The sequence below is a fragment of the Mustela nigripes genome, chromosome 7, assembly GCF_022355385.1.
Source record: "Mustela nigripes isolate SB6536 chromosome 7, MUSNIG.SB6536, whole genome shotgun sequence".
Classification (NCBI taxonomy): Eukaryota; Metazoa; Chordata; class Mammalia; order Carnivora; family Mustelidae; genus Mustela; species Mustela nigripes.
This window is the reverse complement of record NC_081563.1, coordinates 105,603,843-105,630,648: the sequence shown is the minus strand read 5'-3', so window position 1 is coordinate 105,630,648 and position 26,806 is coordinate 105,603,843. Positions and strand designations below refer to the sequence as shown.

Sequence of the window (26,806 nt, the reverse complement as noted above, 5' to 3'; positions counted from 1 at the left end):
TTAAAAAAAAAAAAAACCTCCCAAAAAACAAGAGCCCAGGACTTGATAGATTCCCTGGGGAATTCTACCAAACTTTCAAAGAAGAAATAACACCTATTCTCCTGAAGCTGTTTCAAAAATTGAAGCAGAAGGAAAACTTCCAGACTCTTCCTATGAAGCCAGCATTACCCTGATCCCCAAACCAGGCAAAGACCCTACCAAAAAGGAGAATTTCAGATCAATATCACTGATGAATATGGATACTCAGATTCTCAACAAGATCCTAGAAAACAGTATCCAACAGCACACTAAAAATATTATCCACCATGACCAGATTCTACTGTATCTTTGGTTTCTACCTCATTGATCTCATCCCTGGGCTACAAGGATGGTTCAACATTCGCAAATCAATCAATGTGATAAAACAAATTAATAAGAGAAGAGAGAAGAACCACATGGTCCTCTCAATTGATGCAGAAAAAGCATTTGACAAAATCCAGCATCTGTTCCTGATTAAAACGCTTCAAAGTATAGGGATAGAGAGAACATTTCTGAGCTTCATAAAAATCTATCTATGAAAGACCCACAGCAAATATCATCCTCAATGGGAAAAAGCTTGCAGCCTTCCCATTGAGATTAGGAACACTCTCCCCAGTCTTGTTCAACATAGTATTATAAGTCCTAGCAACAGTAATCAGACAACAAAGAGAAATAAAAGGTATCCAAATTGGCAATGAAGAAGTCAAACTCTCTCTTCTTCGCAGATGACATGATTCTTTATATGGAAACCCAAAAGACTCCACCCCCAAACTACTAGAACTCATACAACAATTCAGTAACATGGCAAGATACAAAGTCAATGTACAGAAATCAGTGGCTTTCTTATACACTAATAATGAAAACACAGAAAAGGAAATTAGAGAATCGATTCCATTTACTATGGCACCAAGAACTATAAGATATCTGGGAATAAACCTAACCAAAGAGGTAAAGGATCTGTACTCGAGGAGCTGCAGAACCTCATGAAAGAAACTGAAAAAGACACAAAAAGATGGAAGACCAATCCATGCTCTTGGATCGGAAGAATAAACATTGTTAAGATGTCTATACTGCCTAGAGCAATCTATACTTTTAATGCCATTCCAATCAAAATTCCACCGGTATTTTTCAAAGAGCTGGAGCAAATAATCCAGAAATTTGTATGGAACCAGAAAAGACCCCAAGTCGCTAAGGAAATGTTGAAAAACAAAAATAAAACTGGGGGCATCACGTTACCTGATTTTAAGATTTACTACAAAGTTGTGATCACCAAGACAGCATGGTACTGGCATAAAAACAGACACATAGACCAGTGGAAGAGAGTAGAGAGCCCAGATACAACCTTCACCTCTATGGTCAAATAACCTTTGACAAAACAGGAAAAAATATACAGTGGAAAAAAGACAGTCTCTTCAATAAATGGTGCTGGGAAAACTGGGCAGCTATATGTAGCAGAATGAAATTCAACCATTCTCTTATACTGTACACAAAGATAAACTGAAAATGGAAAAAAGACCTCAATGTGAGACAGGAATCCATCAGAATCCTAGAGGAGAACATAGGCAGTAACCTCTTCGATATCAGCCACAGCAACTTCTTTCAAGATACGTCTCCAAAGGCAAAGAAAAAAAAGTGAAAATAAACTAGCAGGACCAAATTTAAATCCTTACACAGAGATCACTGAACCTGCTCATGTACAGACATCACTCATTGTTCAAACTCTGATTATATACCTTCTCTTTCAAAGAATTAGTATTTAGTAATTTCTCCTTTTAATATAGTTCTTGGGCATATTTTTTTTTAATTTCATGTAAATTTCACTCCTTTGAGGAATTTAAGCCTATGATCAGAGGGGAAAAAAGAGAGATGCAAACCAAGAAACAGATTCTTAACTACAGAGAACAAACTGATGGTCATCAGAGGGGTGATGGTGGGGGCATGGGTTAAAGAGGTGATGAGATTAAGGGATACCCTTGCAATGAGCACCAGGTGTTGTGTCTAAGTGTTGAAGCATTAAATTGTATACCAGAAACTAATATTACACTGTATGTTAACTGGAATTTAAATAAAAACTTTACAAATATGAAAAAAAAATAAAAATTTCATGTAAAATAGAAAGTCATAGCAGGACCCGCTTTGCCAATATTGCTTCTAACTTGACTTTAATGTCAAGAGATACCAAAGCTACACCCATTGTGTGAAAGCAACAAGGAAGTTAAAGATCACTGCTGCATTTATCTTAAGTTACTTATCTGTATTACAGCTTCTATACTAAAATGCACATACCCTCCTGGAATAGAATCTACAAGTGTTAAGTCTCCCTTCTTGCCACTTATATGTGTAGGAATTTATCTAATGGTCAACTATGATTTTATTTCAACTGGGAGTTAGTTAGGTTTTAGTCCATGGATAAAATTCCATAGGACTTAAATGAAGTTATTGGATGCTAAAAATTCCAAATCAAGTGATTTTTTTTTTTTTTTTGAAGTACAAGATTCAGCTTCATTCAGTTAGCTATTTTAGAGATGGGGAGCACACTGGGAATTGATCATTACTCACTGTCACACAGGCATGATGCCTTTTTACCTAGTTAGAAAAGAGATACTTAACAAATTTTGGAAATGCACAACTATGGAATTTAGAAGATTTAGGAGTGGTAATGACTAACTGGTAAACCTGGAAGGCTGGCTATTATCCTGGGAAGAGTGAGAGACTTATATGGGTCAATACCAACTTGCAAGCCATAAACCTCACATGCAAATATTGGATCAGTTCTTCATTCCAACAAAACAAGGCAAGAAAACACCTCCTCCCTTTCCTGTCCAACACAAAAAACCCACAGCAACACAAATACCCATATTTTAGTTCCTAGCAGAACTAAATAAAATCAAGTATATAAAGTGACTACCACAGTAACAAGGCTAGTTACTTCCAACTAGCAAATCATAGATCAATATTATAACATATTCCTCCTTTATTCTGTGTACCATGCAATCTGAGTGAATGAACGTTTGGTCCCATGAATGATAAAGAAGTCATTTATGATGAGAGGATGTAATTGACCATTTGTGAAGGTAATGGTATTCCTTTTTCAGGAAGGAGATAAAAGCCTCATTTTTTACAAATCTGACATTATTCTTGATAGCCTAAGAGCAGGATAGGCCCTTCATTTAGAGTGACGCTCTGAAGAACAATATACCAACGAGAAATTGATTTGACTTTTTAATTCCACCAAATGAGGAGATCAATGCAGCACCGGGTTTGATTGAGTTTCTCATCCTCTTCATCTCTACCTCCATTCTTTCCTTCCCAGTGTCTTACCCTCCGTTTCCATCTTTCCCTCCTGCCTGTGTCTCTACCTTTCTCTCCCACACACACCCCAATGTGTAACCTTAATAAAGCCAAAGAACAGTAATTACGGTCATTTCTAACTCAAAGAGGCATATAACACATTAAATTAGGGGGAACTTATCAGTAATGTAGCATTTCAAAGTAGTTGTGCATAGATACTATTAACAAAGTATATTGCACTGCAATCATAAACTCATACACTAAAACTAAAAATGTATTTTATCAAATGAGTTTTGAGTCATACCCCTTTAGTTCATTAATACTTTATAAAAAGATGCATTAAGACCAACTTCCCATTGGTAAAGAATACATCAGTACACTTTGAAGGTGGTGTTATACAAATTATATTTTCTAAAATAATGCTTCTATATAATTTATCATTTCAATCTAATGCAAATTACTGGATGACAGCTGTATAAATGTATACTTGTCATGAATCTTTGGAATCTATAGAACATGCTTGCTATTAAGATCTTTATTTTCTTGGACAGGTTGAATCATGCAGGATCTCTATTAGCTACAGATCTAATTGAATATAGAATGCACTACTTAAACTTTAAGCTTCCATAATTCATGGTTATTATATTTCTGATTTCCAACAATCTGTGTTTAGTGAAGAATTCAGGATAAATAAAATGGTTAGTTCCAAAATTCTTATTGTATTAAACAATTTCAATAAGTCAATTACAAGTTAAGAGTTTAAGATGTCATATATAAACTATACCTCTGTGTATTTTAAAGAAGGCTGTCTGTCATAGACTTGGACTTCTCTGTTAAGCATTTTATTGAAGTATAGCATACATAACAAAAATGTGCAGAAATCCAGGGCAGAAATTCATGAATTTTCACAAAGAGAACACATTCCTGCAATCACAGTGCAGACCAAGGAGAAAAGTGCCAGAAGGCTCCCTCGAGCAATGCCTGAGCATCAGCTCTACCAAAGCTCTACCAAAGACAGACCTTATCATGACTTGTCCCACCAGAAATTGGTTCTGCTTGATTTTGAACTTTATATACATAGAATCACACAACATGTATTCTCTTAGGCCAAGTGTCTTTGATTCAACTGTTTGTGAGACTAATTCATGTTGTTGTATGCCACATTCTTTCCCATTGTTGTATGGTATTTCACTGCATGATTATACTACAATTTATAAGTTTGCTCTCGTGTTGATGAATATTTGGGTGGTTTCCGGTTTCGGACTATGAGAAAATGGATGCCATGAATGTTCTAATACTTGTCTTTTGGTGAACACACATATGATGCTGCCACAGGGTATATATGTACATGGGAGAATTGCTGGGTCAAGGTTATGTGTCTATTTGGATTGACTAGATAGTTCCTATCAGCTTCCCAGAGCGGTTACACAATTTACACTCCTACCAATAGCTTCTCAATTGTTCATATTCTCATCCACACTTGCTTTTGTCAATCTTTCTCATTACAACTATTTGGTTTTCATTATCGTGTATAGTGGCATCTTACTGTGGTTTCATTTTGCATTTCCATGGCGATTAATGTATCTAAGTGTCTTTCATATACATCGACCATTTGCAGTCTCTCTTTCATGAAATATCTGTTCAAATCCCTTGCTCATTCTCCCATTGGATTCTCTCCCTTTTTCTTACGTATCTGGTGGACTTCTTTATAAATTCTGGATAAAAGTCTTCTGTTGTATACCTGTGTTGAAATATTTCTTCACACTATGATTTTTTCATTTCCTTAATAATGCTTTTGAAAAACATGTAATTTTAAGTAGCCCAATTTAGATATCTTTTCATTGTAGTTCTTACTCTCTATGCCCTGTTTTAAAATTCTTTGCTTTCACCAAAGTCATGAATATGGTCTCCTAAGCTTAGATTTACAATCTATTTGTAAATAGATTGTGTATTACAAAGGTGGTCCAAATGGATTCAAAGGAGAGAAGTTCAGTCACTTTCAGCCTTTGCTTCTGAAGCATAGCCATTCATAGCAACTCCAAGGAACTAAAGAAAATGCAGGAGAAACTGATACAACAGCTATATTAAGGTAGGGAGATGGCCAAGCATCTAATGAAGGAATCTTCTGCTGATTATTATCTTATTGTTATTCAAAAAAATAAAAAAGGGTATTTTTGAAAAGTATATCCCTTATTTACAAAGAAAACAATACCTTCTTTTTTTCCACTAGTAACCCTCAAATTCTTTTTTTAGAAGATTTTATTCATTAATTCATTCATTCATTTAGAAAGCACACAAGCCAGGGGAGGGGGAGAGGGAGAGAGAATCCCAAGCCGACTCTGGGCTGAGCCTGGAGCCCAACGGGGAGATTGATCTCACAGCCTGAGCTGAAATCAAGACTCAGATGCTTAACTGACTGAGCCACCCAGGTACCTCCATCCAAATTCTTAAACAAAACAAAACCCCCCAAATCCTCAGATGCACATTTAGAAAAGCTTCACAGAATAATGTTGTCCAGTAGAAATATAATGCAAGCCACATATGTTAGCTTTAAATTTCCTAGTAGCCATGTTAAAAAATGAAAAAGATCAGGTGAAACTGATTTTAGTAATATATTTTATTTAACATAAAAGATCCAAAATATTTTCATTTCCACATGCGACATGAACCACACATAAAGAGCCCAATAGCCACATATGGCTATTGTCTACCATATTGGTCAACCCAGCCATAGACATTTATATGAATATAATGGTCTTCTCAATAAATATTACAAGTTACATATCGACAAGTCAACCAATTTTATATTCATGTTATGTTTACATATATTTTTTAAAGATTTATTTAAGAGAAAGAGTACTTGTGCAAGCAGGGGAGGGGCAGAGGGAGAGAGAATCTCAGGTTGACTTCCTGCTGAGCATGGAGCCCAAGGTGGGGCGTGATCTCATGACCCTGAGATCATGACTGGGGCTGAATCCAAGAGTTAGACACTAAATCAGCTGAGCCACCCAGGTGACCCTCATTCCATATCTAGAGAATAACACAGTGGTTCTCAATATATAGCCTCTGGGACAGTTATCATAGCATCACCTGGAATTGTTAGAAATGAAAATTCTCAGCTCCACCCCAGACTTTCAGAATCAAAAAATCTCTAAGGGTAGGTCTATCAATCTGTGTCATTGTGATTTTGATGTGTGCTCCACAACTTGAGAATTATAGGGTTATCTGTTTTATATGATAATATTAACTTTGTATTACAACATTATAACATACTGTCTTTTCTGAAGGCAGAAGCATTTCTGGGGTGGGGTATAACCTCTTAGGCTATCATCTTGCATATTCCAAATGAGACCTCTCATGGCATGACATATGGTCGGCTACCCTCTACAACAGATATGTGGGAGAATTTTGTTTGTTTGTTTGCTGATGATTCCCAATTGCCGTGGGCATCTATTAAATTTTCAGAAGACTTGGGCCCAGATTGTAATAATCAGAGCAAGAAAATTGTATCAGAGAAAAGCAAATAGCTACTTTCCCCTTATTTGCTCTGTATGAATAAAGTGAATATGTAAAGAGATGCTTGAAGAACCCTTACAATTTTTTAATACTTATTTGTCTTTAGATATATGATCTTGGAAGACCTAATTTTATTAGATTGATGTGTCCTTAAAGGCAAGGAGCTTCTCCCATGTTTACGACTATGGTATCTCCAGCATATAGAACAGTTCCAGGCACCCAGTAGGTTCTCAAATAAGTGTTTGTTAAATGAATGGATGGATGCTTGATAAACCCCCTACACATCTCAGATTCTGGTTTAGGAAGACAGTTAGTTCAGTTAGTGGGGCTCCCTCATTATTTTAACACAAAATGAGCTCAATCATTCTGCTCTAATCTTTTTAAACAGCATTCTGCTTCTTTCCAAAAGACTTCTATCTAAAGGTTCATATAGGAAGATTACAAGAAATCCTCATAATAGAGAATTTCAAGGAAATTTCCTAAAATAGATTAGATTGCAAATTCCCTAAGGGTAAGGATTTTGTTTCACTCACTGCTGAAATCCTAACATTCAGAACACTGCCCATAATACAGATGCTCAATAAATATTTGTCAGAAGAATAAATTTTACCCTTTTGAAATTTCTTTATAACTCTTTCTCCTTTCTGCACACAGCCAGGAAACTCATCCATTTTGGTATTTGCTCAGGCCATTCTACTCGATTAGAATGCCACCCACTGTGCTTTTTCCACATCCACTGAGATCCCATTAGTCCTCTCAGTGTTGTTCAAATCTTCCCCTCCCACAGAGGCTTCCCAGGACCTCAAAGTTGGCCGAGCCTCCACACTTCCGTCCAAGCTCCATCCTTCTACCCTCTTCAATCCAACACTTACTAACATAATGTCTTTCATTCATTCCTTCTTCATCATTGCATTCTATATAGACTCTGGCTTCTTGAAAGCCAGAACCACTTAGTTGGATTTTTTTTTTTTTAATCTTCCCCACAGATGAGTGCTCAGAACATATTAGACATAATTATGATTTGACTTAAAGGGGAACCTTTCAGTTTTGGGGACAGGGGTCCAGAACAGTCCTACTTTATTACTGTTATCCTGGTATGACTATTAAAGAACTGTCCTCTTTACTCTCAAACCAGTCTGGGTTTGGACAAGATATAATCTGTTTTCTCAAGTTATAGCCAACGTTGATACAATAAAACATTGGCCATAAAATGTCTCTGAGTTCTTGACAATAAGCCATGATTTTAGAGCTGTTGGACCACTGTAATGAATCTGATCCATGCAATGTCTTTACTCGTGACTGTACTTATTTGGATTTGGAAAAGTAGGGAAAAAAAATTCAAATAGTATGGAAGGTGGGATAGCTGGCTTGATGAATCTTCTCTTATCCTCAACATATTGTTTAGAAACCTTCCTGAGAAAAAAGAGAAAAAGGTGGTACAAACCCTCAACTACATGCTATCTTACTTTGTACTTTTAAAGACTTTGCTCACGTGTGCTTTCCTTTGATATTTACAACACGATCAAGTAGATCAAGGTGGTAGAAACTGGTTTTCCTATTTTAGAAATAAAACAACTTCATGGAGTCAATACCATTTGGCCAGCCAGCAAGAGATAGAAGCTAGAATAAAGTCAGTATTTATATTAAAATTGGACAGCTCCTTTTCCCCCATTAAAATACATGTTCTTCACTTATCCTTCCACAGCTGAGGACAATCACGTCCTTCTCCAATAAAAATGAAAACATTTGGGGCGCCTGAGTGGCTCAGTGGGTTAAGCCTCTGCCTTCGGCTCAGGTCATGATCTCGGGGTCCTGGGATCGAGCCCCACATCGGGCTCTCTGCTCACTGGTGAGCCTGCTTCCCCTTCTCTCTGCCTGCTTGTGATCTCTCTCTCTCTCTGTCAAATAAATAAATAAAATCTTAAAAAAAAAAAAAAAGAAAGAAAACATATGTAGCAAGAATCAAGGAACACTTCATCTGAGGAATATTTGCAAACATGCCACTGGGGATGATTTCTAAGCCATAGAGGTGATTAGGATCACACCTCCCATTCATCCCGTCTTTACGCTTTCTAGAGTGCCTTTCGTTTTCTTTCATACCAAACTCAAGGAATAGGTAGACTAGGTGTTTTCACTTTGCTTCACTCAGCACTCAAGAGAGGGGAAGAAGTGAGCTCAAGACTGTGTTGAGGCCTGTAAGGGGTGCAGCTAAAAATGATGCAGGTCATCTGACTCCTAACTCCCAGTTCCTTTGGCTTTGCCAAATGAAAAAGTCACTAAATAAAATGCCAAATTTCCCATGAAGCTTACTGTGGTGAGATTTAACCTGCCTTTAAATTAAAAAAAAAAAAAAAAAAAAAAAAGGGAAATTGACACAAAGACCATTTTAAAATTTTTCCTGTCTTTATGTAACAGATCAACAAAAGAAGAGCTTTACAGAGTTGCTTTACATTTTGAGCATCACATGTTGATATAACTGGAACATTCCACGGGGGACAACACTTTTAGGAACACAAGCAGGAGCATCAGCCTAAGGCTGGCATTGTACAGCACCCTTCTCTGCATCCCCTGAGCTCCAGCCAGCTCTCAGGCCCTCACACTTCATGCCATAGAAGCAATAAGCTGCAACCAGCAACTTGGAATAGAGTTTTGACTGTATCACCAGAAGCCTCTCCTGGCTTAAGGACTCAGTGTGTGGTTCCATTTCTTCAGTTACTCCTTAGGTTTCTACAGACTCTCTCCTTGGCCCACTTTCCAACCAAAAGGGGAGATGCTAGATAAAACTGACTGGGAGTTCTTTGAGGCCACTGCTCATTGCTTCCTTCTGGGGTATGAGAAACAAACTATGTGGCAATGAATTTCTAGTAGTAGAGAAAGACTGGGGTGCATTTTTTTTTTTCCACCTAAGTCTATTTCTTAGGGAATTTTGAGGAAACGTTAAGCTTGTGAATGAAGGGAGCAGGGCTATTCTCCCATGGTTTTTTGTTTCTGTTTTTGTTTTTGTTTTTTTGGTTGTTGTTGTTTTTAAAGACATTAGGTTGCTGCAGGTAAAGATCTACGAGTAATGTCCCCCAAAGCGCCACTCCTACCAGTTTAGTAAGTTTTACAGAAAACTCTAAATTTCTATGATGACTGAAGGAACTCACACTTCACAGATGGGGAACCTGGAACAACAGTCACACCACATGGGGAAGCAGCTGGCCTTCCCTATGGGTGCAGCTCTGTACACTTACTTGTGTTTGCCATGGAGACATCTCAGGTTAGAGGGCAATGGGGAGAATTAACGGGTGAGCACCCAGTCCTCAAACATCTGGGCTAATGGGGATACCTGAAAACCTCCTTCATATCGCTTGGTGGTCACCCCTGGGCCGCAAGGCCAGAAGGTGAACTCAACGCCTCCACCATGGTTACCCATTTGGCTACTGACTTTTATTGCACATAGAAAGCAGACATTTCAGTTGCCTGTGGTCATAAAGCCACTCCCTGGATGGGACAAACATTACCAGCTCCCGAAAAGGCCCCTATGTGTCCCTTCTAGTGTTCTGTCCCCATGAAGCAGTTTGTGGAGTTCTATCATCATAGATTGCTTTCACCTGTTCTTGAACTCTGTAGAAATGGAATCACACATGACTTCCTTTTTGTGTATCTGGCCCCTTTTGCTCAGTGCAGTATCTGTACATTTCATCCATGTTGTTGTGTCTATCTACTACACATTCTTTTTATTGTTGCACGCTCTTCCACTGAATGACTAAATCGAGATTTATTTACCATTCTTCTATTGCTGAACATGTGGCTTAATTCCAGTTCTGGACTATTAGGATATGTTGGTGATGCACTAATTTTCCTTGGTTATCAATCCAGGGGGTTATTGCTGAGTCATAGGGTAGCTCTGTCAAGATTTTGAGTTGTTTCCTTGTTTCCATGTTACACACACACACACACACACACACACACACACACACAGAATCTGCCATGTGTGTAGGGTATAGGTAGCTTTCATTGATGCAGTATATCCACTAGGCTTTTAAGTTTTACTAAAGAGGAAAAGATCCCAAGGAAAATAACAAGCAAGCAAAAGCAAAAACAAGTAAGGCAGAAAAGTTACTTTCTTGGACACAAAATAATCAAATTGCCATACAGACAGGATTTACTTTATGAAACTGGTCAATCTTGAGCAGCATGTTGTTTACTTGAAGTTGTCTGCAGGCTAGATCACATTTGGAGGTTGCCTACAAACATGTTTTTTCCCCCTACATAATCAGATTTTTACTGTTAGCATGTTTTTGTTTTTAATAAGCCAGTGGTCAAAAATTGGGAGATTTCCTATCAGAAAACTCCAGCTTTCAAGCTTCTCCTAAAAAACTGGAATATTGGGCGCCTGGGTGGCTCAGTGGGTTAAGACGCTGCCTTCAGCTCAGGTCATGATCTCAGGGTCCTGGGATCGAGTCCCGCATCGGGCTCTCTGCTCAGCAGCGAGCCTGCTTCCCTCTCTCTCTCTCTCTGCCTGCCTCTCCATCTACTTGTGATTTCTCTCTGTCAAATAAATAAATAAATAATCTTAAAAAAAAAACCAAACCCAAAACTGGAATATCTGGTAGACCTGAGGCCCCATTGCCATCAAGCAATAACAGAGTAAAGTAGGTACTACTGCACTGAGACAAACACAAAGGTCCCTGTTTGCACAGTGCCTTCCACCACCTATGGTTTTTTACACTGCCTGGTCTCTGTAGGCCTGAGAACCTCTACCCAATGACCTGACAGTAAAGCTCATTCACATTCTCTCATTTAGAGTACAGGGATTTGGCAATTCCCAAGATGAGAGTGCTTTAGAGAGTCAAAATTTTGTCTTTTTACCTGTCAAATTTCAAAATGTGTGGAAATCTTCCCTAAAACGTACTGTACACTAACCCACCCCCAAGAAATGGCTGACATAAGAGGGATAGCTCAGAATATGTTGGATCTGTGTGCTAAATGCATCAGAGACAGGACAGGAGAGTAAGTGGATCTTGTTCTCCTGATGGGAGAAACGTCACGCAGGATATACGCCCACGGGACCAGGCTTCTGATCAACATCTGTTAACCATGAGGGCAGGATATTCGACAACAGATGAGAAAAACGGCCCCTCTGATCCATTCAATTAACTACTTCCTGGACCAGACTCAATCCCATTATGATGTGTGCACTGGGCAGTTGCTAACTGCATTCATATATTTTCCTCGTGCCAAAGATATTAGTAGGGAGCCAATGTTATTTCATTTTGGCAGTTTGCATTCTAGATAATCTGAAGATGCCTTATGCTAAACTACAAATATATCTTGGTTACATTTAAGTTTTGATAGGCTCACTAGACAGTAAAGGAAATATCTGACCACCCCCCATGCTGCCAGAATGAAAGAAAGAGAAAAGAAGCACGATAACCTATGGAAAGAGTAATGAAAAAAGCAGCATAGTCCTAAGGGAACATGGTAATAGCACCACCAATCTGGAGATGAACTCTCAGTGCCTTCCTGCAAGGCACGGCAGCTAAACTTGAGAGACCGAACCTAGAATGGAACTTTGGAAAAGGAACAAAGTTGTCCCTGACTCCTAGAGAAAGCAAAGCAATCTTTACTGCAGGAAAACATCGCCATTCAGGCAGGCCCTAAGATTTCCCACATATTAACATCAAAAATCAAACATTCCTATCACACAAAGAAAAACACCACTAAGGACCTTTGTGTTTGTCTCAGTGCAGTAGTACCTACTTTACTCTGTTATTGCTCAATGACAAAAAAAACAAAAACAAAAACACCACAGTTGACAAAATAACCCATTTTCTGTATCCTTTGTACTTCATGTTGCAAAATGAGCAGCTAAATACAAAGTAACTATATCTAAAATATAAAAAAAATTAAAAATGGAAGATGAGCATGAGCTGACATAATAACTTATTTGTCCTCTATGTACTCAGATGTGGAAACTTGCTGAGGGACCACACTATTTCATGATTTGTAAGCTTTTGACTTTTTTTTTTTTTTCTGATTATCCCAATTGTGCCACATCCCTATCAGATGTCCAATTATTTTGTCCCAAAGACTCCCATGCTCTCATGGTCACTGTCAGATCCCTGTGCTGGCATTTTAATTGTGCTCCCCAGTGGCAGTTGCATCCACATGTCACTAACAGTAAGTGCAACTACTCAACCCCATTCTGGATCCCATCTTCTTGATAACATTAGGAAGCTTAACTCCCAAACAGTGTCTTTGAACAATCGACCCAGGCCACAGACCCCAGCCACCATGGAGCTTCTCAGAGATGCCAGCCCCCTTCTCTAGGGAATGACTTACTGTCTTTGTGAAAGGAGTACCTTCAGGGTCCTCTTGGTCAGGTAGGTACCTAGTCAAGTGATAGGTCCTCAGACTGAACCTAAAACCACTTCAACATTCCTCTTCCCTGAGCATCTGACCCTTTTGCAAAACAATCAAAGAAGCTATGCAATTTCCTCCTCATTTGCTATAAGCCATCACAGCATAAAGACTTCTAAGAACCATCCTAAGAAAACTGCCAGGGACAACTTCAAGTGTCTTTGACAAAAGGTTAAATCTTGGGGTGCCTGGGTGGCTCAGTCAGTGGCTCAGTCAGTTAAGTGCCTCCAGCTCAGATCATGAACCCAGAGTTCTGGGATGGAGCCCCGTCTCAGACTCACTGCTCAGTGGGGAGCCTGCTTCTCCCTTTCCTTTTCCGTCTCCCTCTGCCCCTCCTCCTGTTTGCATGCTGTCTGTCTCAAATAAAAGATTAAATCTTGAGTTATGTGTGAATTCCCCATATCAATAAATCCTTGCAGTTCCAGCTTCCCTGTGGGTTTCACCCTCCCCCTTCCCTCCATACACTCAAGGTCAGTTCCCATGCAGGTTTCCTTGGTTCTGATGGCACCTGTTAGCCAGGTACTCCAATTTTTCAGTGGGTGGGCTCTTTCTTCCTGAAGAAGGGCTGATAACTCCTTCTGCTCATTATCAGCTTGGAGCAATGAAGAGTGGCTGAGAAATATCTTAAAGAGAATGAGAACAGTCTTAGGAGGCACCTCCTTCAAGGAAAATCCTGGCACAGCCATCAGGTGAGTGAGGCTGTTCTTTGTCAAAGGAGAAGGAATTGCTCCAGTCTTCCAGGATGGTTTAGGGGGATTTAGGAATTCAAGGTTGTCAAGCTCATCAACCTGATGACCCATCCTTTCTCAGCCTCCGGGCTGGAGCCCTGAGTTTGAAACAGCAGATCCTACAAAGCTGTGTGGTCTCTTTTGAAAGCTCTGCCATCCTTACAGTCAGACCCCAGGCCCAAATTGTATCAGACTCTGCCCTGCAATAGCCAGCAAGAATTCTCCTGTACAGCTGCCATGTATGCCCTCCGACTCTCAGAGCATGTATTAAGTTGGCAATTAACGATCCTCAGCCTAGCATTCCCTTCTTGCATGTCAAAAGTAGTCACCCTGCTGCACATCTGTGTACCTATCGTCACCCTACTAGTTACTGTATGCTGCAGCCACTAAGTATCCCAACACCTGAATCTCCATGTAAGTCTTACCTCAATTTACTATATACGAAAACTTAAATTATTGTGATGCTGCAGCACACCAGGGTCTATTTTCATTCCAATTTGCCACAGAAAGATGTGGTCCTCATTGCTTTCAATGAGTAATCCAATTCCAAATTCCTATCCACAGAGTATCCCTTTCTAAAACCACTTATTTTAACTTAGTTTCCCTGGGAAATGGACCTGAGACAAGCATTAAGTGCTAAATATTTCACTGGAGCATGCAATCCCCAGGTAGGAGAAAGAAGAGAACAGAAGCAGGTCTGGTAAAGATAGGAAGACAAGGTAAGAGGTTACGGTTCTGGCCACTATATGACCATAAACTATGAAGGAGCACAGCCAGTAGCCCAGACAAGGGCACCTGCAAAGTAACATGGAACACCTTTAAACATGTGGTACAAGGGCATATGTCCTAGAAGAGGCAATCAGATGAGGAGACAAATGATGAGGGATTTTATCTGCCTTGCTTCCTCTTCTCGCTCCTAGGAGCAAGTTGCTAAGATCCAGGTCAGTGGTTGTCCACTAGGTATAATTTTGCTCCCCAGGGTGACATCTGATGAGGTGTGTGTGTGTGTGTGTGTGTGTGTAGAGATTTTTGTTGTTGTCATAGCTGTCATATAGTGGGTAGGGGTCAAACATAATGCTAAATATACTACAATGTACATGAGGTTCCTTACAACAATCGTTCAGTCCAAAATGTCATTAGTGCTTCTGTTGATAAACCCTATTCTAGGTGACGGTAAAGCCAAGAGAACCCAAAGAAGTGTATGAGACATATTTGACAAAATCACCCAGCAGAAAAAGACAAAAGATATGGAAGACATTTCACAGAAGAGAAAACACAAATGGGAAACAAAACACAAAAAGATACTGAACCCTGTTAGTAATGAGAGAACTCAAATCACCGTAAGATACCATTTCACACTTAACTGATCAGCAAAAATTAAGACATCAAGAATACCAAGCATAGGGAGGAGTCTCAAGGTGATTCTCATTTATGGCTGGTTGGGAGGAGAAACTGCTACCAACTCTCTAGGGAAGAGTGTAGTATTATGTTGTAAAGTTGAACATGTACACATTTGAGGTGATCACTCATTTCCATTTGCCTGGTATTGTTCCTGGTTTTAGCCCTGAAAATCCTGAATCCTGAGGAACCACATAGTTCGAGGCAAGCTGGAATGGGTGGTTTCCTATATCATGTGTTCTAGTAACTCACTTCTACGTAGATATCCCTGAAAAACTTACACACATGCTAGGAGACACATAAGAAATGATTGTAGTATCTTTGGTCATAGCTGAAAATGCAAAAATGGAAACAGAAATGTCAATCTACAGAAGAAGATATGTTCACACGATGTCACATTATTTAGCTGTGAAAATGAGCTATAGTTACATGTAACGATGCAGATGTATCTTAGAAATATAAATGTGTGAGGAAATGAGCAAATCTTCAGAATGAGTATAAAATCATTACTATTAAGCTCAAAAAGAAGCAAAAATTAATAACATTACCTAGGAATATACTCATGTTTGGACCTATTTTTTTTTTAAGCAAAATAATGGTAAATGGTAGATGTGAATTTAGGACAGTGGTACAAGATACAATTGTAAACTCTGGACAGTAGGTGGGGAGAAGGAATGGGGAAACACTCTGCTCCCTCAGAGAAAAATTAATAATAATTAGGTTCCCAGAGACTGTTCACTGGATTTTGTATCTTTGCTGTCAGCTTTAACTATATTATTTATTAGTCTTTGGCTATTTTACCTTTTCTTAAAAATATAATCCTTATCTCACTTTTTAGAAATAGGTAGCAAAGAATCACCAATATATCTGCTAGACGAGAATGAATGGAATATGTTTCCCAAGCCAACAAAGGTGGGTATTTGGGCCCTGGGTTCTCCATTCAGGGGTCTGACCAGCATTTACTTCCAGAGTCTAGTTCCCATTCTGCCTCCAAGGAGCTGGTGATGCAATCTGGTATCAGCACGCTAAGTCTCATGCTAAAAGGTGCTGTGCCTGGTGGCTTAGAAGAGCACCACACCGAAACACAAACCCAAGAGAACTAGAAGTCACTTAGGAAAACAGTAAAATAAGGCTTGTTTAATTTACACAATCCAGTCTCAAAGCAAAATACCCATGAACTGAAAGTTACCATTTCACACACACATCCCAGTGGAAACATACACGGACACATCTCTTTCTAAATACATCCCTGATGTCAGCTGCGTCAGAGACCTATCCAAGAAACTTGTCCTCGTGAGGATCTGGAGCTTTGATATTTTGGTTTCAGACTATAATCCAAAATCTTTTATTTGGAGGACCCTTTATTTTGTGGGTATGGAAGGTGCGCCACAGAAAGAGTTTCTATCGTGTAATCTACATTACCACTTGACTTCTCTGAAGCCACAAGTTGCATATACTGAATCATGCATACAGCTGTTCTTGCATCCAGGATCTCTCTCAAACTCAACTCTCTCTTCAAGTGCCAATCAACGTATTTCCTTCCTCCCCCTTCTTTTTTGAAATAAGTATCAATCTTACCAATCACTTCCTAAGAGAAATCTTATAATACTGTTAACCATATTGCTACAGTAACCCGGACAGCCACCCATCCACTCATAACCTGACTTTGCTCACCTTCCCATTTGCTTAACATTTTTTTTTTCTTAAACGTTATTCTCCCTACAAATTAACTTTTCTTTTCTTGAATTCTGATACATTTCCCTATCTCTCTCTAGTCCTTAATGTTGTTCTCTCTCCTGGTGCTTGCCTCCTGCCCTTAGCACTGTATGTCTTCATTATAGGACACTGGGTGATTCTGAAAACACACTACCCGCCTTGCCTCAAATTTCCTTCCTGCTTTATCTGGCTAGGAAAAACCTATTTACCCTGTAAGCTTTAATCCAGATGTTTTTTTTTTCTTGGTAGATCTCCCTTTCCTGTCTCAGTGCCCTTTTGCCATGTGACCCTGAAGTTCCTCTTACCAAGAGGTGGAGTCTACTTCTACATCCGGGCTGGTCTTATGGCTGCTTTGACATATATAATGCCGTGGAAGTGACTGTTCTGAGCCCCAGCCTCAGGAAGTCTTGCACACTTTCATTCACTCGCCAACCTGCCTCGGCCACCATAGGAATAAGCCCAGGCTAGCCACCGAAGAACTGAATTGATCCAGCTACATTCAATCAGTTACCAGGTGTGTAAGGGAAAGCCTCTTAGTCTAGCCAGTCCCCAGCCAATGTTAGCTGAATGAGATGAATGAGTGAACCCACTTCAAACCACCTAAACCTGGCCCACATCAGAAGAACTTTTTAACTCACCCACAAACTTGGCAGCAATAATACATACTTGTGTTCAGCCACTAAGTTGTGGGACTACTCGTTACACAGCAACAACTGATACCTTCTTTCTTCATCCTACTTAATAGCAGTAACACACTTACATATGGCTCTTATTACATGCCATGTTTTCTGGTCTTTCACTTCCTGCTCTCCTTGAGAACATGGGCAATTTTTTGGTATCCCCAAACTTAAATGGTTCCTGCCAACTTTCAAATAAATGGGTATCTGAAAAATAATTGATTAGTTAATTAAGGACTACAGCGATGCCTGAGGGATGGTTTTGGAGGCAAATCAGAATCTGAATCCTGGCTCTATTTCCTGTATGTGTTACTCCTGAGAATTTGGTTACCCTTGCTCAACCTTATCTGCTCATCTATACATGGAAGACCATAAAAAATACATATGCTGCAGGAGTGTGGTGGTAAAATACCTATTTCCCCTCCCTTCCACCTGATAGTAAGTGACAACTCTCTGTTCAACAAATTAGAATTAAATGATAAAATGTAATGCATTTATTATAGCACATGGCTTCAAGCATTACAGTATTTGATAAATAACAGCTCTAATATGATCATGAGATCCCTGTTGTCACTTCTTAGAGCAGTAGCTCTCAGTACTCCATCATACCCTCTTGACTTCATCTGTGCATGCTGATCTAATGGCCACTTCCGATGGCAAACACCTGGGGTTCTTGCTGCTGGAAGTCCTCTTGGCCCACATCTATGGCAGGCCACAGATGCCAGGGAGTTAACATCCTTCACTTCTATCCAGGGGAGCAGTCTTCCATCAAGGCAGATGGGAAAAGGTGGCTGATTGCCTTGTCCTTGGTTAGGATAAATCCAAGTTTATGTTCTATATTGCAGCCCAGAAATGCCGAACGGAATAAGACTCCTCTTGGTCACAGTAATAATAAGGTATTTTTCTGTTTTCTTTCTCTTCCCCACCCCACAACCCTATATCCCTATAAAGGTATACTGCCATCACTTTCCAATAAATACCAGTATCCAAACTTTTTGTCTCACTATTTGATTCCAGAGAAATCAACCTAAATCAACTACTAACCTTTCTGTTTTATTGTATCCTTGTTGCTTCAGCATACAGTTACTTTTTCAGGAACTTTGATTCCATATGGAAGCCTAGTCTTGTAAAGATGTCTCCAACTAATCAAAGAGTTGTATCTGATCCAGTGGATGACAAGACCAATCACAGAATGCGGTATACTACCTTTAGGTTTTCTTGGATATTTTCATCATGGTTCCATTCTCTGAGTACATCAGGATGGGGTTAACTTGCAATCAATCTTGGGTAGTTCCATGCTTATGCTAAAGAGCACCTGGAACCACGGTATTGATTCCTGGCTAAGACAGAAGTAATATGTAATAGCTAGTGATTTATAACACGCAGTTAGAAGTCTGAAACTCCCCCCAAGCATACTGTACCAGCCTTTCCATGCTGCTTATGGAAACTGACGGATTGATGGTTTACACCTGTTGACCTGTTCACAAAGCCTGCTTTTAACTCCCTGGGCTGTGGTATAGGTATAAAATGCTCCTAGGTAAGCCTGATTCTTGGCTTCCCTGAGACCATGGTGTCACATGTGTATCTTGGTGGTTCATGATCTGAAGTCAAAGGGCATCCAGCGTGATGGAGAAAAGGCCCTAAGAGCCACACCTAGAAGTCTTGGTCCCTTCCAATGTTTGCTGTGCTTGCATTCTCCTGCTGTACTTTTTCCTTTGTTTTATTATAGCTGTACATGTGTAATCTACCAGGCCTGTTTTCTGATGATCAAAGGCTTTTGAGAAGGGTTTGGGGGTAGAGAAAGGAAGGGTTCTCACAACACCCAATTTTAGAACCCCTCTAGAAAGTGATAAGTACTGGAAAGCAGTGTTCTGTACCTTGCTGAAGCTCTTAAAACACAGTTTGACTGAATTATCACAAAAAGTCTTCTGAACCCAGGGTGTGAAGTTGGTCTATGCTCCAACAGTGGCTGCTGGCTTCTTGAAATCTTGGACCTGCCTGGCAAGGTCAATGCACAATTCTTTACCCCCTCTTCCCCTCCTCTATGGCTTTGTACATGCTCACTTGGGTCAAGACATTAAGCCCTCACCTACGGAGAGCTTTCGATTCTCTGGCAAACATTGCTCAAATTCTCATATTCTTGTCTTCTTGGAACACCAGTTTTTTTTTTTAAATTTTTAATTTTTTATAAACATATATTTTTATCCCCAGGGGTACAGGTCTGTGAATCACCAGGTTTACACACTTCACAGCACTCACCAAAGCACATACCCTCCCCAATGTCCATAATCCCACCCCCTTCTCCCTGGAACACCAGTTTTAAGGTGTATTTTAGTTATTGCTTCAGTGTTCCAACGAGGAGGAATCCAGTATGAAGTTCTAGTCTTGAAGTCATGCTTGAGAGACTTAAGCCACCAGTCCTTAAAAAAATGCATAGGTTTCTTATCTAGAAGGGCACCTGTCATATGGGTAACCTCTCTGTGATGGGAGTAACAATGTTCTCAGAAGTCAGGAACCCTGCTGGAACCAGAGAGAAGTTGCACAAGAATCTGGAAGGTTCATGTCTCCAAATGTTATAAGACGACCTATCTAGAAAACCTGAGCTTTCAGAACGGAATTTTCTTTCTTTTTCACCTGACATCAACCTCCTCTGAGTTTCAGAACCAGGCTACGAACAAACATATTCAAAGCTACTCTTTGAAACGATAATACAAAAAGTAACACTGGATGAGTATATATTAAAATACAAAAGAACTGCATACCCTTCATTTGGAACTTAGAGTTATGTCTGGGGATTCATAGCACCAGTGGTCATCTAGTTTAATCTACCTGAAGCAGACCCCAAATATATTTTAAATCCATTTATTTTCAATGTCATGTCCCTAAGTCAATTATCTCTTGCCTAGGCAATGGTACTCTGTTTTCCACTATTACAGAGCCCCTATCCCTTTGCTAAACATACCAGAAAGGCCTTTTTATGTTTTTAAAAATTTTTTTATTTAATTTTTCTTTTTAAGATTTTATTTATTTATTTGACAGAGAGAGAGATCACAAATAGGCAGAGAGGCAGGCAGAGAGAGGAGGAAGCAGGCTCACTGCTGAGCAGAGAGCCCGATGCGGCACTCGATCCCAGGACCCTAAGATCATAACCCGAGCTGAAGGCAGAGGCTTAACCCACTGAGCAATCCAGGTGCCCCAGAAAGGCCTTTGTAAACTACAAAATAAACTCACTCCCTTGCTAATAACTCTCCAATAACTTCTATCTTCTTTGGAGAAAAATCCAGACACTTTTCTTTGTCTGAAAGGCGCTCCAACTTCATCTCCTACACAATGCTTCTCCAAATCTGCTCTCCAAGCAATGCAGATCTGCTTCCCAAGCCTTGAAAGCATCTGTCTAGATCCTGGTTTATGGCACATGCCAAGGTTTTATCTCAGTGGGGTCTTCTCCATCATCCAAGTCTCAAGCCAAGATTCTCTGAGTGGTCTTCTCTGATACCCAAACTAAAGTAGCCTTTCAGTCACGCTGCATCTTTTTATCTTGTTTACTGTGTTTGCAAACTGTATTAACAGCTACCAGTTTCCTATGGACATATTGACTTATTTCCTCCAGCCAGAATGTCAGTTCCTTCAAGGGCATACTTGCCTTTTCTGTTTACTACTGCATCCCTAAGGTCTAGAACGGTTTGCAGACATGGAGAAGCCACCCAATGATGTTGAATAAATGTTGAATAAATGTCACCTCTGCTTTTTTACTATTACATAGTTTTTACTTTCTTTAAAAGATTTTATTTATTTGAGAGAGAGTGAGTGGGAGTGTGTGAGAGTGAACAGTTGGGGGGGGGGCAGGGGGGGGGGAGAGGGAGAGGGACAAGCAGACACTCCTCTGAGTAGGTGCAGGCCTCGATCCCAGGACCCTGGGATCATGACCTGAGCCAAAGGCAGATGCTTAGCTGACTGAGCCACCCAGGCACTACTACATACTTTTTATTGTGATACACTTGGCATATATCATTTGTCTGTGTTGTACAACCTGATTTGATATTTTTAATATACTGCAAAATGACCACCACAGTAAGTTGTTAACATCCAACATCTCACATGTTAATTGTGCATGTGCGTGTGTGTGTGTGTGTGTGTGTGTGTATGAAGAGAACTTTTAAGATCTATTCTCTTAGCAACTTTCAAATACACAATACGATATTGGCTAACTATGGTCATTGGGTTGCACATTACATCCCCATGACTTATATTACAACTGGAAGTTAGTATCTTTTGATCACCTTCACCATTCCACCTATTCCCCATCCTCCAACCCACCTCTAGCCACCTGCAATGTCCTTTCTGTAACTTTTAGCTCAGATTTTTTAAAAAATTGTGTTAACTGATTCCACAAATAAGTGAGTTCATACAGTATTCGTCTTTCTCCATGTGTGACTTACTTCACTTGGCATAATGCTCTGAAGGTCCATCTCTGTTGCCTCAAATGGCAAGACTCCCCTTTTTATGGCCGAATAGTATTCCACTGTGTGTGTGTGCATGTGTGCAAGTGTGTGTGTGTGTGTGTGTGTGTGTGTGCATTATATAAAATAAAATTTAAAAAAGCAAAACTGTAACATAATTCATTCCCTACCTTTTTTTGATGGCTGTGGATGAATCAGACTCCAGAGGAGTTTGGCTATTTCTGTCCTGCAACTTTTTGTCGGAGTTCTTCAGTGCTCTTCATTTTTCTTCAGTGTTCATTTTGGCAAGAGGTGGAAGCATTTTGCCACAGTATATTTCTGTAACAACATGGTAGCAACATGCGTCAGAAACCCACCAACATTATGCTCCGTTTAAAAATAAACAACCTCACTTGCTTCACATTCCTCTACATGCTGCCCATCCTTTCTCTACTGTTTCAGTCATTCTCGCAGGCATGCAGCTCCTGACCTGTGATTACCTGGATCCCCCCCAGCCATGTTAGGCTCCCCTAAACACCTTGCCTGCATCTCTCATAGCACTGTCCCACCCTGGTCCGCTGTGAGTCCAACTCTTCAATAAGGAGTGAGCCTATGGAGGCAGAAACTGTGCCCTTAGTTCCTGATTCTCTGGGGCCAAGACCACCTCTAGAAATTCAGTCGATTTGCATCATTTGCAGTAATCACATTCTAGACAGTTGCTGCAAACACCAAATTAGCGAATGCTGAACCCATAACCTTGTTTTAGAGTTTTATGTGTGTTTCTGTTTAAAGACACATCATATATATGTGTGTGTGTGTGTGTGTGTGTGTGTGTGTGTGTGTCTATATATATACATAGAGTTGATTCATTAACTTTCAACCTAGCCAATAACACCAGAACTCACACCTGAATGAAGATTGCCAAGGACATGTATTTTTTTCCCCAAGGCACTTCACACTGAGAAATACTAAACAGAACCTCAGCACTCTGCTTGGGGACCATTTCAAACAGCAAAACCACCAGCAAAACCACAGAAATGCAAACACACATGAGATGGTGATTTTGCAAATACACAATCCTTGAATCATGAAACTTGCCTATCTATACATTGGCTGTAGATCTGTAAGTTCCTAGCCTTGCTTATGGTCCAAAACAGCACTGCCATTTAAATGAGCAAATAGACAAATCCTATCAACTGGGTAGGAAGGGACTAAATACAGATTTCATATGCTTCATGAAAGATCCAAATTTAAAAGCAGTTATTCTCTCCTATCTTATTAAAAGGACAAATCCCAGGTCCTAGTTCTTTTCTCTTTCCTGATGTTAATCATTGCTCATCCAATTTTCCGACAAGTTCAAAGAAAACATCCCTGAAAATAATTATAGGTTGACGGTCTACCCTATCCATTATGGGACAACCCAAACCGTTTCCAGAAGACGGCTCCTTTTTTCTCCTTGAATAATAAGAAATACCTGCTTTTATTTCATTACATGCATCAGTTAACTGTAGGTACACAGTATACATACTTAGTACACTTGTATTTTCTGTAAAAATGCCAGTACTTTATGACAAAAAAAGTGGAGGTATCACACTTTAAGTATCTACTTTTCTGTACCTTAAAAAGTGTTTAAGTCTTCTTAATGGACAGAGATTTATGTTTTAAAGCTGTTATAAGAATCTTCCCATTAAGTTTACTTAATATTTTAAAACTGGTTAAATTTAAATTTGATTTATTTGTATTTCATGGGAGGTAATTTGCAGATAAAATCGTCATCTTAAAAGCATTCCATTGCTAAAATCAGAACTTGCTAAAAATGAATGTCTTGGATAGGTAACAGGATATCTTAGATGGTTCTGAAAGCCCAGTTTCTTGTATGCTCTGTTGTTTTAACAGGTTTTTAATTGAGTTCAAAATCAGCTAAAACATAAGTAGACATAACTTTGTTTTAAAGTCTTGTGAGATTCTCTTCATATATTTCAGAGTAGCAGAAGATAAGTCACCTTGTCAGGAAATGCAATTTCATGACTGATATAGCCATATGGGTCTCTCACATAACAATAATTCAATATATTTTATAACAGAAATAACTTGATCCAGAAAAGTAAAACAAAATAAATACATCTTATTTTTACACTTTATTAGTACTATCATATTACATTTTCTATACAATTACCCAATATTTTGGTTTTAAATTTTAAACTTTATTTTATAATTAGCTTTGTTTTTAGTTGTCTATTTATTATACAAATAACCAAATTAATTTTAAAAATTGGATGTCATAAATTTAATGTGCTTAAATCATCACTAAAACTCTCCTCTCCAATTTTTTTCTTTAAACATGCTGTTTAGAAACCTTTATCTATATATCTCCCTAAAGCCATACTGCCACTGTTGACCTAGAAAAAGCAATCTGAAGGCTCAGTTGACTATATTCAGTTAACAGCTATACTACTCTGAACCTGATAATGTACATGAGGTACGTTATGAGGTACTGATGCCAATTAAATTTACTATTTTTGGGGCACCTGGGTGGCTCAGTTGCTTAAGCGACTGCCTTCAGCTCAGGTCATGATCCTGGAGTCCTGGGATCAAGTCCCGCATCAGGTGCCCTGCTTGGCGGGGAGTCTGCTTCTCCCTCTGATCGTCCCCCTTCTCATACTCTCTCTCTCAATCTCTCTCTCTCAAATAAATAAAATCTTTTAAAAAAAATAAATAAATTTGCTATTTCCAACCTTCAAGAGGAAGAGGTTGATTTTGAAACCAATAGACTTTGGCTTCAGCTTGTAGTAGCTGCACAGTTAGGGTCTATTTGTCATTCTGCAAGTTTATCCATTCATCTGAAAAGTGGGGATGGACACAATTTTCCATACTACAGAGGGGTTCTCAAGATAAAGTGAAAATGTCCTAGGTAAAGTACCTGGCCAATAGTGAATAGTAAAAAATGTTAGTTCTGGTTTTTACTAAGTATAAAACCAACCCAAGAAGCATTTCAGACAACAGAATATAGCTCTTAAAACCAAAAATCAGAGACCTGTGACCTGTGAATAATTTGTAAAATATAACAAAAAACCCAAGTTCTAGTTTACCCATACTGTGAATAATTTGTAAAATATAACAAAACAAACCCAAGTTCTAGTTTACCCATACTTTTTCCTCCTAGCAAAATATGTATCTCTATATGTGTCTGTTATAGAGATGGATCCAAAGAAACGTGACTTTTTTACCCACAAGTCTATGCCATTTTGTACATTTCATTTTCAGAGATTCCTAGATTCATTTCACAGACTCAATATGGCCTCTCCATATTGGGTTCTTTGACCATGAGCTCAAACAAAAAAAACTTTGCTCCAAATGGCACCTGACTCAGAGATAGAGGTATTATTGGGCTCCTGGCCAATTACTGGAAAAAAAAAAATCTAAGTTTCTATCTTATGTAAACTAGAACAGTTTTGCCATCAATTATATTAGTACAAATGCTCCTATTCCCTGCACACTTGTTTTTCCTCTCATTTAAGAAGGAGAGCACTTATGCAGATCATTTTGATAAGGAAAATCTGTGTTCTAAGATGGCTGACTGAGTCAGCAAAGGAGTCCCAGCCCCTTCCCTGGGGTTCTTCTGGGTTCTTCTCACTGCTCTGTTTCCTACACACACCAGAAGTACCAAGTAATTAAACTTCTAAACCTCCAAGGTCTCCAAGAGCCACTTGGGTCTTCTTCCATCGGGACCTAGTCCAGGTTCTGTAACAATTTCAGGTTGTTTAGACCCACAAAATGAGACCCCTCAGCCCTGCAATCCTAGAATGCCTGTTGCATTATTCACCCTTTTATCCGATAATTTCTCCTTATACCCAGAAATTTAAATATGAGTGGCAGGTTTGATATGTGGTCATATGACTCTTATGTTAAAAAAACAAGACTTTGTTTTCACTCTCTTCAAGAGAATAGACTATGATCTTGTCCTCATTAAATAGTGGGTTCTGAGCAAATAAAGTCCAATGGATTATGAAATCATGAAAGATGCTAAATACCATCAGGTCAAAATCTTACAACAACGCTGAGACATTGGGATAAGAGGAGAGAAATAAATTGGATTGTGTGGAGAAAACCTATAATTTATTTTTTAACCTTTTTTTTTTTTTTTTTTTTAGCTAGGATAACATCTGTCCAAAACCAAATTAATATGGATCATCATTCTTGAAAATTTATCTTCATCACTGTGTCATTTGATAATAGTTTTTTCTTTGTGTATACTTGATAATGGGGATAATTCTATACTTTCAACTAGATGTAGCACTGCTCATCTAATAGGAAAACCCTTAGATGATACACAAAAGGGTTTCATTGCCAGGTTTGACAGTATAAAAGCCAAGTGAAAAACAAGCTGGCAGAGACAGTTTAATATAAACCTCTTCTGAGGACTTGCAAACAACATCACATTTGTTTTCTGCTACTCATCTGCCCCTCTGTGATCTCTGTCTCTCTATATAATAAAATATTCATAGCCAGAGCTCAGCAGTCCTTCCTCTCTCTTCCCTGTTGGAATAAGGTATATTCTGCTCCCTGGGAGCAAAGAACAAATAGAAACACTAAAACTCTGAATACATAACTTCGGGGG

At 39.2% G+C, this 26,806-nt stretch overlaps 1 protein-coding gene across 3 annotated transcripts in view; it reads right to left on the bottom strand.

Annotated features, from left to right (window-relative positions):
• PAK5 (p21 (RAC1) activated kinase 5) overlaps positions 1-26,806 on the bottom strand; it is a 283,759-nt gene that overhangs the window by 147,017 nt on the left and 109,936 nt on the right. For all 3 annotated transcript variants that reach the window (XM_059406547.1, XM_059406546.1, XM_059406548.1), the window contains one exon: positions 22,380-22,527. The gene's annotated coding sequence lies outside the window, so the exon portion shown is untranslated. The remainder of the gene's footprint in view (positions 1-22,379; positions 22,528-26,806) is intronic.